The sequence below is a fragment of the Urocampus carinirostris genome, chromosome 11 (genome assembly GCF_059441175.1).
Source record: "Urocampus carinirostris isolate Australia breed hairy pipefish chromosome 11, RoL_Ucar_1.0, whole genome shotgun sequence".
Lineage (NCBI taxonomy): Eukaryota > Metazoa > Chordata > Actinopteri > Syngnathiformes > Syngnathidae > Urocampus > Urocampus carinirostris.
This window is the reverse complement of record NC_142359.1, coordinates 27,013,028-27,025,734: the sequence shown is the minus strand read 5'-3', so window position 1 is coordinate 27,025,734 and position 12,707 is coordinate 27,013,028. Positions and strand designations below refer to the sequence as shown.

At 41.2% G+C, this 12,707-nt stretch overlaps 1 long non-coding RNA gene across 1 annotated transcript; it reads left to right on the top strand.

Moving 5' to 3' along the window:
* Nucleotides 1-10,492: 10,492 nt before the first annotated feature.
* On the top strand, nt 10,493-11,961 carry LOC148356986 (uncharacterized). The gene is made up of 2 exons (XR_015852016.1): nt 10,493-10,729; nt 11,494-11,961. It is a non-coding gene; the product is annotated as an uncharacterized LOC148356986 (long non-coding RNA).
* The last annotated feature ends 746 nt before the right edge of the window (nt 11,962-12,707 follow it).

The window sequence follows — 12,707 nt, the reverse complement described above, 5'->3', positions numbered from 1 at the left end:
ACAATACTCAACTGGAATTAATGGATCATGGACAAAAATGTGTGCATGCGCTGGTGGCCCAAACTCACCCCCCTCTCTCAGCAATAGTGGGAAGAATGTATTGCGGACAACATGGCATTTCATTTTAGGCAGGCCATCATGGCTTGCTTCAGCCGTGCCAGCCCTTGCTATCTCAAATAGTTGACTGGGGATAATAGATCGCAGCCAAAACAATGCTGTTCATTTTAGGTGGTCCACAATAGCACGCTTCGGCAGTGTGCTCTCAGCAACAGTCGATCAGGGATAATGAATCGTGGCCCTAAATGTGTATTTCATTTTAGGCAGCCATATAGCTCACGCTTCCCCACAAATGTGCCTTCTGCCAGTCCCCACTCATAGTAAAATAGGGATTGGGGATAATGGAGCTCAGCCGGATGACCACAGCTCATTTTAGACTGATATAGGGTAACAGCAAAAAAGAGCTGCCAGGCCTGACAAAACGGCTCTGCCATCCCCCGCAACAATATGCGATCGAGGATAATGGAAGGTGGAATATTTTTCAACCTGCAATCCACTGAGGCAGTCAAATATAAGAAGCAAACCAACAAGGGATTAACGTAAAGTTTAAGAGGATCAATTCTGATATCGGTTGTGCCGGGGATCGCCCTCCAGATGCTTGGTTGCAGCCACTCATTAGGAAAGGCCGCAGAGGTTCTGTGCGCCTTTTACAATTGTGACTATGCTGCCATCTGCCAGCTAAACATCAACATACACATCTGAAAGGAGTTCGACATCCTAAATGGACACAGCAGACGAGTCCATCATCATGAAATCTGCATAATGGCACAGTGACATTTAGGAGCCTTATGGTCTTTTTACATAAGTGTAAATATCATTTCTAGAAAAGTGATGTAGAGTAGACCCCCGGAACACGACATGAATGCGTTCTGGGGTGGGGATTGCAAAGTGAAATTGCTGAGTAGTGGGGATACTGTAAAAATCAGGTATCAGTGTTAATGGGGACCAGAGCCCCCTGCGTAACAAGAAAATCGCCCCAAAGGTTTAACTTATCTCGAGATGTTGTCCTTACCTACTGAGAGTATACGAATGTCACAACTATAGATCTACAAATAGAAAAGGAGAACATAGAACTACAGTTGAATGAATAGTATTTATTGTCAGTTAACTAAAGCACAACAAAATCAGAGTGCTTCTCCTTTCAGTGCAAGAAAGTGATTTATAGAGTGGCTGGCAAGCTGCACTCTCGCATCCCTAGTTTTGTCTACATGTTTATCAGGTTTTGCTTCTCCCTTTAGCGTTACAGCGAGCTTGGTCAGTTCACAGTTGAGGACCACATATCAGCATAGCTGTTGCCCACCTATCCATCCATTTTCTTCTTATTATCCGGGGTTGGGTCGCAGGGGGGAGCAGCCTCAGCAGGGAGTCCCAGGTCTCCCTATAACCAGCCACTTCTTCCAGCTCATCCGACGGGGTCCCTAGGCGTTTTCAGGCCAGCCAGTCCCTCCAGTGTGTCCTGGGTCATCCGCTGGGCCTTCTACCGGTGTGGCATGCCCCGAACACCTCCAGGGGCAGCTGTCCATGAGGTATTCTGATGAGATGGCTTAGCCACCTCAACATTTTCCTTTCAATGCATAGGAGCAGGGGCTTCACACTTACTCCCTCCCGGACGACTGAGCTTCTCACCCAATCTCTAAGGGAGAGGCCAGCCACTTTGCGGAGGAAACCCATTTCAGCTGCTTGTATCCGGGATGTTGTTATTTTGGTCATGACCCACAGTTCATGACCATAGGCGAGAGTAGGAACATATATCAATCAGTTCTTTCTTCACCACAACGGACCAGTACAGGGTCCACATGACATCAGACTCTTCTTTCTTTAGTTTTTGCCACAACAGTCAAAATATTTTTTTTCTGGGAAAAAGAAACATTTTATACCTGCAAACATAAGATATGTTACCCTTTTGTGAAAAGAAAGAAAAGAAAAATAGGACATTTAAGTCTGTCTAATGCCTGACCAAAAATAATCTTTGCACTATCACTGATGCTCAGGTATCCTTTGGCAACCTAAAAAAAAAAAAAAAACAATCTCTATTTAATGTGCAGCCCATGTATGAATAAAGCCCAAGTGGTATCCAGCAAGGGATCGATCCAATCCACTATCTGAAAGAGCTCAGACAAACTCGATCGATGGATTCGAATGAATTTCCCTCTGTGAGGACGTGTATCACTTAAAGCTGTCGACATGTTGGGCACATTTGCACAAAATAAGAAAGAGAATTACAAACACACAAAAATTGAAGCAAATTGCTTGTATTTCAGTCAGAAATCAAGAAAAATAGAAAATCGTGAACTGCAATACGACAGGCGCTTATTCCAAAAGATTTGCATGGGTGGTCGTTGGTTGCCAGGGGAACAACCGGGCTGCTCTTTGCCTCATTACAGTCCTCCCTGTCTTAGACGTCAATTTACGAGTTTAATTCTTGCAGTGGCCTTGCTCAATGGTAAGTTTTCTTTAATATTACCTGATAAATCAGATATCGATGGACGGAAACCATCTTCCGGGTGAAGGGTTAGTGGTATTGTTCAGCTTTCTTGCAGTAGCAGATATAAGGGTCAAGGGCTTTAGGATTTCAAGGTCAGGCTGAGATTTTTGTCAACCAGACTGGCGCAGCAGAAGTGTGCAGGGCCCATTGAACAACCGAAACCATCCACTGCTAACTGATCAAGGTTCTTCATGGCCCAATCCAGGAACTTTGGGGTTTAGGTCAAGTTTTTTGCTTGAGCAGTTTATGAGGGTAAAGGCTGCTAGGGTGAGGGACAAATTAATTATTATGTCATCATAGTGGTCAGCGGAAGCATGCTGGGCCATTAAATTAAAGATTGATGGATCTAATCCATCTTTTGCAAACGGGGCCTTCTTCTTTAAGGCCCATATACACCTGCGACGGTTCAGGTCAGATTTTTTGCAGCTGTTTTTAGAGGGAAAGGATTACAGGGTGTCTGGGTCAAGATACACTGAATGTCTAGCAGAGTGCCGAAGCAGAGGCGTGCTGGGCCCATTACCCAGAGGTAGATAGACTAAAACCATCCTCTGCTAACTTGTCCTGGTTCTCCATGGTCCAATTCTGACCTTTTGGGGTATTTTTTAGGTTTCTTCCTTTAGCAATTTATGAGAGCAAGGGGCTTCAGGGTTGCAAGGTCAGGCTGAATATTCTGAATATCCAATACCATCCTCTGCCAGATGCTCCATGGCCCAATCCAGACCTTTTTGGGTTTAGGTTTCTCGCATTAACAGTTTATAAGGTTAAAGGCAGTGTCTGAAACTAACGACAAAAAGTTACCGGACACCAGGTCAGACAACTCTGAAAAGTTGCCTGCCCAGCCAAAAAGCTGCCTGGCCCATTTTTTCACAACTTGAAACACGACTAATCGTAAAAAAAAAACATTGTTGCAAAGTATTAAGGGTTGATAATCAGAATATATAACAGAACAACACTTTAAAATTAAGTTTATTATGAATCTATTTATAACATTCATTTCATGTATATGACATCGCAGTTTTTATTTACTCATCTTCATTCATGCAATGTTTGCGTTGTGTCGTCTCCTACAAGCCACGTGAACTCCTCTTTCTACGATGCTTTTAATGTACGTTTACGTTTTGTAGCGTCATACATTTTTTTAGCTTCTTTCAAATATTTCTTCTGGGGCTAAGGTTTTGGCTTGATTCCTAATCACTTATCCATTATTCTTGGGTTCTCTGTGCGTCTAATTTGGAAAATGATATGCAAATGCACAACCTTATGACGCTCGAGAAAGTCCGGAAGCACGAAGTTATTCGATGCAGGCGAGTATGCAAATTGCCAAACGAACCGAAATTCCAAAATTTCCAAACCGAACAAAGATTTCGAAATCAGAATAAAGCAAAATGTTTGATTTGAAAAATGCATTTAAAATAAATAAATAAAAAAAATGTAAAGTTTTTTTTTCTTGAAAAATGTGTCAGCCACCCGGGCAGAGACGTTGTGTAAGTTCATCTGGGCAGACGTTATTTCAGACACTGGTAAAGGGCTTCATGATTTTAAGATCATTGAATTTTACGTCGATCAGAATGGGGCAGAGGCAGTGTGCTGGGCCCTAACCCACAGATCAGTGGATAGAAACCATCCTCTGCTACCAATGATGCAAATCAGAACTTTAGGGGTTGAGTTCAACTTGTTCAATTTAGTATATTATAAGGGTAAAGGCTTACAGTATTGTACTATTTATGTCCAGCAGAGTGAAGCGTGTTGGGCACATAAATCAGAGGTTGAACAACCGAAACCATCCACTGCTAACTGGTCATTGTTCTACATGCATTTTGGGGTCAAGATACACTGAATGTCTAGAAGTGTGGGGAGGCGGAAGCATGCTGGGATAATTACCTAGAAGTCATTAGACTGAAACCACCCTCTGCTAGCTCTTCCTGGTTCTCCATGGTCGAATCCAGACCTTTTTGGGGATTTTTCAGGTTTCTCACATCTGGAGTTATGAGGCTTTGGGTTCTCAAGGTCAGGCTGAGATTCTTGTCAAGCAGAGTGGCGCAGCGGAAGCATGCTTGGCCCACACCTAGAGGTTGAGAGACTGTAAACATCTTCTGCTAGCTGATCCTGGTTCTCCATGGTCCAATACAGACAAATTTGGGGTATTGGTTAGGTTTATCGCATAAGCAGTTTATGAGGGTAAAGGGCTTCAGGGTTGCAAAGGCAGGCCTAGTTTTAGCGGAGTGGTGATTGAAAGCAGTTTATAAAGGAAAAAGGGTTGCAAGGGTTGAGGCTCAAATTATTTTTATGTCATCAAAGTTGTAGCCGAAGCTTGCTAGGCCCATAAAACAAAGGTTGGTGTACCAAAACCACCATTTTGCCAATTGGACTTCTTTTGGGTTGCAAGGTCAGGCTGAGTTTTATGTGAACCAGAGTGGCGCAGCGGAGGCATGCTGGGCCTTTAACCCAGAAGTCAAAAGTCTGAAACCATCCACTGCTAGCTGGTCCTAGTTTTCCAGGCTGTTTTATTACCAAGAAGATGAGAATTCAGTATAAATTCATAACTTTTTTTGTAATAGTGAACGGTTTTTAGATAATCCATTAAAATGTGATGATAATAATAATAAATAAAAAAATAATAACTTAAGTGTTGGGGAATATCAAATCATTCTTCAAAATTAAATCTCCATTGTTCGCTAAATGGTGTCCTTATTTTCCCTATACTCGATCCATTTTCCCATGTGTCCATGATTTCTGATACGTAATGTTGTCCTCTCCATTTGGAATATTTCCTTCACAGTACACACCCACTGTTCCACGCTGGGGAGATCTTATTTGTGCTGTAATCTTGTTATTATTTTTTTACTAGCTGTCAGTACATTTTTCGCCAGGTACTCATCCTTTCTCTGTAATAGTTCTTCTTTTTAAAGCCCAAATAGAGTGCATTTAATGTTTTGGGTATTCCATATTCTTGGGCAAAGCCAAACTATATGAATGTGGTCAGCATCTACCTCTCCACGTGTTCTCAAGCATGGTTGTTGAACCTGGGAAAAACCTCTCCTAATCTTGGGGGCAATAAAAAATTATAACATTATTCCAGTTGAATTCCTTCAGAATCCAGGAGCTAATGGGTGTCCACTGTGTTTTACAAATATTCCACCACTTGTCTTCTATTTTTGATTCCATCTCCTTTTACCATTGGTTATAATATAGAGTCATGAATTCCAACTTCATGCCATCGAACATTCATACGTATTGGAACGTGGTTTAAAAGTTTTATCCTTTAAAGGTTCTTTCAAAAACATTGATCACCTTATGACTAGTCCCGAGTTTTATATCTTTGTGATAGTAGTCTGTTGATTAAAGTTAACAAAAGTAGGAAATTCCCTGTAACACAAATATCTTTTTCAGTTCCGCAAAACTCTGCAGCTTGCCATTTTCAACCACCATACTTATCGCTGTAATACCTCTGCATACCCATTGTTGGAACCTTTTATCATTATTTCCGGGAATAAATCTGTCGTTGAGGGCAAACCAGCTCAGAATTCTTGCCCCCCTTTCCATATTTTATTTTCTAACTATATTTTTCCATATTTTCATATTCAAATTATATAATTAGTTATTTCTTCCTACATTCTAACTACATTTTTTTAAATATGTGATTAAATTCTGTACCTCCGTGTTTTGCCATCTCTAATTCTATACTTTCTATACTTTTCCATTTTCCATTCCATCATAATTTTCCATTTCCATTTTTTCAATTTTTTCCAAACCATCTTTACACGGGTAAATAAGTGGTTGAAATTGTGGCCTTGTAAAATTATTCATCTAGGCTTGGCAGAGCCCGCCTCCCTCTATCTCTGGGAAGCTTTAGAGTCTTATCGAGTATCGAATTCTGAGTTTTTTCCCACCTCAAATAAACCTGGATATCCGCTTATCTAATTCAATGAATTGCGATCTGGAAACCAGCATTGGAAGGGACTGGAAATTGTACAAGAGCTTTGGCAAGACACTCATCTCAAATACCTCTATACTTGAACTCATATATTATTTTTTGCCATTTTTCAAGATCCCTCTTAATTTTTTTGTTCAATTTTGTACAGTTCACATTAAATAACTTGTCCAATCTTTTTACGGGTTTTACCCCTAAATATTGTATTGATTTGCCCTCCAATTAATGCTGTGTCTCTCGTTTAGTCCTTGGAATGAAACATAATTAATTGGAAGGACCTGTGTTTTCATGACATTAATTTTTTTTTATTTACCATAAATTCTTAGAAGTTCCATCAATTTGGTAAAGTTTTTTTCAGGTTGAGTTAAATATATCAATATGTCATCTGCAAACACTGCTATTTTTTGTTCTTGTCTTTCCATGACTACTCTTTGTATACCTTCATCTTGTCTAATTAATTGTGCATACGGTTTAATGAATTGCCTGAAAAGGTTAAGAGAGAGACCACACCCTTGCCTTGTACCTTTGTCCAAATTTGTCCAGTTAGACTACCATTTATTTTATTTTATTAGGGGCGGTGTAATGATAGTCTGTAGTTTGCAATTGTGAAGCCCTTTGAGACTCCTTGTGATTAAGGGCTATACAAATAAACATTAATAGACTTGATTTAATGCATTTCACTGCTTCTTCACTGAAACAAAATCTTCTTAGTGTCTTCTAAGGAAATGTCCAGTTCACACCATCAAAAGTCTTTTCTACATCTATACTGACCAAAATTGCACCCTCACTCGTGTTATGAATTCTGCCAACAATAGTGTGTATTAAGTTGTCTTGCGTTTGTCTTTCTTTGATGAACCCTGTCTGGTCCTCATCAATTTATTACTTGCATAAGTGTCTCCAACTTTTTGGCAGTAATGGAGATTTAGAGCTTGAAGTCTACATTTAAAAGGGCAATTGGTCTATAATTACCACAATAAATTTAGTCTTAACCTTCCTTTGGGATCATGGTAATACCGTAAATTCCGGACTATAGAGTGCACCTGATTATAAGCCGCACCCACCACATTTTAAGAGGAAAACCGATTTTGTACTTACACAAGCTGCACCTGTATATAAGCCGCATGCGCCCACATTACAAATATGTAACACAAACACAAAATTAACCTAGACCCGACTATAAGTCCCGCGATTGTAACTGAATATCCTTCATTAAAGTACACAGTCCAAAAATCACAGCCGACAAAATGAACGGAAAATGATACCGGTACTTAAGGTTTGATGCAGACCGGCAGAGTCCGGGTCCCGTTGAAAGTATTCCAAAGAAAAAAGTGTATATTTCCAAAGGCAAGGGTGGGAAAAATATAAATCCAGTATTGTCCGCCGTGTCCACTAACACTCACCTTTACCGGTCCCCACTTCCCGTCAGCCCGCGTTGGTTACGCCCCTTCTTTTTAATTTGCCCGTCCAAAACAGATTAGAATGAGTGTCCAAAATAAATACAAATAAATACATTACAAAAATATACAGTTGCAAATACATATTATACATGGTTACACATATTTACAAAGAAAGACGGTACACCGAGAGAGTTTTCAAAGCTTTAATAATAATAATATATAATTTTCATCCGGGCAGCTAATAGTAGCAACACGCTAACAACACGCTCGCAACACAGTAAACGGTTCTGTTAAAAAAAACATACCGTACTTGTAAAAATCACGGTAAACCGTCCTCATCTTCCTCCTTAGAACTGAAGCCATCAAAGTCGTCTTCCTCAGTGTCGGAAAGAAACAGTGTCGAATAGACGTCGTCCCATGCTCCCCTCCACTCCTGATTCTGTGCCCTCCTCTCCGTCACGCAGCAGACCGGCTTTTCGGAAACCGTTGGCGATGGTGCATTTTTGATGCTGCCCCATGCTGTCAGGATCCACTGGCAGACTTGCGAAAAAGTTGCCTTTCGCATGCGGCCAGTTTTAGTGAAAGATTTCTCGCCGCTAGTCAGGCCAAGAAGTTGCAGTCTTCCTCGGCGCATATATTCCACTGGTCTAAATCTTACCTTTTGTACTCGAGCGCCGCTGGCAGCCGTTAGAAAAATTACATAAATTGGCTGCATCACTGAATAAGCCACAGGGTTGAAAGTTTGGGGGAAAAGTAGCGATTTATAATCCGGAATTTACGGTAATAGTTTATTTTCACATGGGGTGAATCTTTACAAATTTAAGAGTGGGTCATGATTACTGGTGGGAGGCACCAGTGCCCGCTCCTTTGGCACCAAATGCCTCAGACTCTGATTGGCTCCCTGTCACTATTTAAACCCCCGTCTTTCTGTCACCTGTTGTCAGTCCGTCTGCGAACCTCAGTTTACGCTAGGCAAGCTTTTCGACCCTGACTTTTGGCTCCCGTCTATTTCCAGGCTTCGACCCATTTTCTGATCTCGACCACGTTTTTTGCTCTCCTGTTTTTTTCCGCTCCTGACACGGCCATCGCTCGCCATGGAAGTACCACCTCCGCGTTCTGAGCCACCTGCACCCCGCGACCAGTGATCACCAGAACGTGTGCAATCCTTTCCCTTCTCCCCAATATAACAGAGAGAAACGTACGCAAGTGGGTCCTGTCTCTGTTCAGGTTTTGACAGAGTGTTGTTAAATGTACATGTTGACTTGAGATTGTTTTGTAAAATGATGCTCCAAAGCCATCCATTCCTGGAGATTTTGTTAATATCGTTCGCTTGATTACTTCCCGTATTTCCTCTACAGAGATTTCTGCTGTCAATGCTGAGTTCTGTTGGTGACCAATGCTTGGCAGGCCCAGGCTTTCTAAAAATATTGTAATAATTTCTTTGTCTGCACAGGGTGGTTGTAAGTATATGATCACCATAATACTTTTGGAACGCTTTCTCAATTTTTAGCGTCTGGAACAAAATTGTCCCGGTTGCCAGGTCCTTTATTTTGTGTTGTCTCCTTATACTAATGCTTTGGAAGCTCTAGATCCCACTTCGTAGTATGTTTGTATTATATATGTAGCATTTTTTCCACACCTTCCAAAAGAAACCCATCAATGTTTTATTTTACTCTTTTATCTAGCATTTTCCCCATATTTAGGCCTTTCCTGTCCTGAATTATTAAAAGGAGAGTTTTAAAAATTCTGTAATTTTTGGAGGTGCTTGGGTTGAATTGCTTGAGCACCCCCAAAAACGGGCTAGGTACGCCCATGATCTAGACTGGTAAATTTGCACGTTTCAATTCAAGGAAAGTGCATCATCTCAGGAATCAAGTACACTTGAATAAGCTAAATAATAAATTAAAAAATAGCGTGTCAAAAAGCACACTCAATTTAACAGCTTAATTGTCTGACATCACCATGTAAACGATAGCCGGCTGTGAAATTAGGAATGGCGCGTCATTCCGTGTGAGTTCAAAGAGGATGACGGCGAAGGCTGTTTGGAGAGGGGGGAATCGAAACGGGCACGATGCTCACGACGGCTTTTGAAAACGTTTGGGCCAGTCAATCACGATTACAATGGCGGGGAGGAGACGGGAGAGGTGGCGCAGAAAGAGCAGCGGCAATAATTACAAAGCAAGGGACAAGATAATGGGGAAGGCGTCAGTGACAAGCCGCAATCTTTGCTCACATCGGCGGCTTCCACCGTCAATTATTGTGACGGACGCACTCGATAGGTCACCGCCTCGTTCGGAAAGGGTCAACAGAGATTCACGCGTGCTTTGACGGCTGCAGATGCAAACAACGGGACAAATATTTCATTTGGGAATCAGACCGAAGTACGTTTTAATAATTGTGTCTCGATATCCTGCGTTATTGTGATGCAAGACCAGAAAAAAGGTGGGATACGCTGGCTGGAGATGAAAGAAGGCTATGTTGACTCAGCACAAGTGGGTTGAAAGGAGATTTTATCAATTTTGTGTCGAAAAAATGGCGTGCGCACATCCAAATTTTTCAGAGAATATATAGACACACTTGCCTGTTTTGTAGGACGTCCTCTAAGGCAAAGGCAATGGCTGAGTCCCATTCTTCGCACTTTCACTCGCTATGTGCCCTAGTCACTCGGTTTGCGCGTTCACGTGAAAATGGGGTGTGTCCCGATACTCTCAAGACCGAGGCAGAAGTGCCCTCAAACCATGTCGTAACCACTTCAAGACCGAGGGGGCTCTCGACCTCACTTGGCAGCGAAGTGACTACCCAGAAGGCTTTACGAATTCTCAATATCAACAAACATGCCCGGAAAGGAACCGCACAAATGTAAGTAGTTTTCCACAACCACGCATGTATTTGCAACAAAATGTATTGAGATATCTTAGTTAGACGTAAATGCAATAGAAAATCCTATTTTCGCGTTAAAACACGAACATTGCAAAATCGCTACTTTACGAAGTGCACTAATCTACCAAGGGAGCTGGCAAAAAAAAATCTTCACGCTACAAACTGTAAAGTAGGATAACTGTGCAGAAAATCACGGTTCAGCCCATCCCTGTTTGTATCTTAAACGAGTCGTGCTTTTACATCTACTGTACATGGCCAGTCGCTAAAGGAGCATAGTCAGAATACCGTTCTGGACATAAGCGCTTGTTTACTGCACACAATTTCGGGTGTCGTGTTTTATTTACAATATGATTCTTTCATGTGAGATCAGAATGCATTAGTTTTCATCATGCATTATGAGTAATGTCTCCGAATTTCACGTGGAAATACAGTTGAAACAAACTACTATCACATAGTCCACTGCCTTCTCTGTAAACACATATTAAGTAAACTAATTACCTTCTCAAAATGTTGTCCAAATGTGGAGACAATTCTAAAGCATATGTGATGCTGGCCAATAGAAGGCTCATACAGCCATAAGAATAACATGTCAATTTTGTGTATCTATTCACTATCAAATAATTATCCAGAACACATCCTATAATTTCCTGTCTCACATCAACTTGTTGAGCATCCTATACACAGTTGTTTTTGTACAATACATCAGCATTAAGTAATTCTTGTTTTTTCCACCCAACCTAAAGGCCACTGTAGAACGTCCCGTGGAAGAGCTGGTCACCATCACAGCTACCACGCCATCCACACCACCGGGCACGTCGTTGGCACCTTCTAATCCGGCGCCAAACCCCAAATCACCCAGAAAAAAAAGGAAGCACGATACACTCCTTGACTTTTTGAAAGTGGAGTCTGCCGGAGTGAGGAAAAGGCTCGAAGAAACTGTGGCCAAAACTGAGCGGTTCCTGTCCTTTTTGGGAAGCTCGTGGACAAATTTCCAGAACAGTGACATCTCTGCAATGTTTCCCTTTGTTTTATAAAAGGAAAATATTTTTTTTTTATTAAGAACTCAATGAAGTTCCAGTTTGTGTTTTCCAGCTTCATGGAAGTATTGGTATATTTTTGTTAAAATTTGTGACACATTATTTATTTACTATTATGTATTTTGGCCCAATGTGAGTTTGTTTTTCTGAAAGTAAACTATTATTTAAGCTGGAGTGATTTGTAGTTGTTTTCTGTCCAACAGTCACGTAGTTCACACACAGTATCTCACATCATTATGAAATAAACCACCAAGGTGTTACTCAAAATGAAGATGTTTATTGAATAGTAATGCATAAAAGCACATAATGCAAATGTGGGTCTGACTTAAAGAGCCTAAAATATGGCTTTTGGGCAATTTATTCCATATTAACTGTGGACAATTCTTTGTACGGTGGACCTGGGAACCCTGAAGACCCGTGACACCACACGGTAGGACAGAGCGTGGGCCAGCCAGTACACGTAGATCAGGACCTCCAGCCACGGCCCTGTTCCCTCTTTAGCAGCTCCTGCAGGGCCCACATAACCTTCTTGCTCAACCTTAAGTCCTGAATGAGTTCTGACTCCACATCCAACCATAAGCACAGGATGGGAACATTCCTGTCCAACCTGTCCACGCTTATGGGACAGCCACTCTGGAACACAATAGATAACAAACAATTTAGACATAAATGTGGGCATAGAAAATAAAAAGACTGCTTTAACTGTGATGTAAGCATCATGAAAAAATGTTGAAATGACCTTTTTTATATCCAATGACAACTCTTTTGAATTAAATTCCTTATGAACTAAGGTTTTTGGGTCGTACAGGGAAGTTTGGTGACGATATTATGTCAGCTTAAGGGTCAGGTGGACTGTTCTTGTGTTTGTTTACTTTTCGTCATGTCACACATTCAAGACCCCTACTATATGTCATAAAATG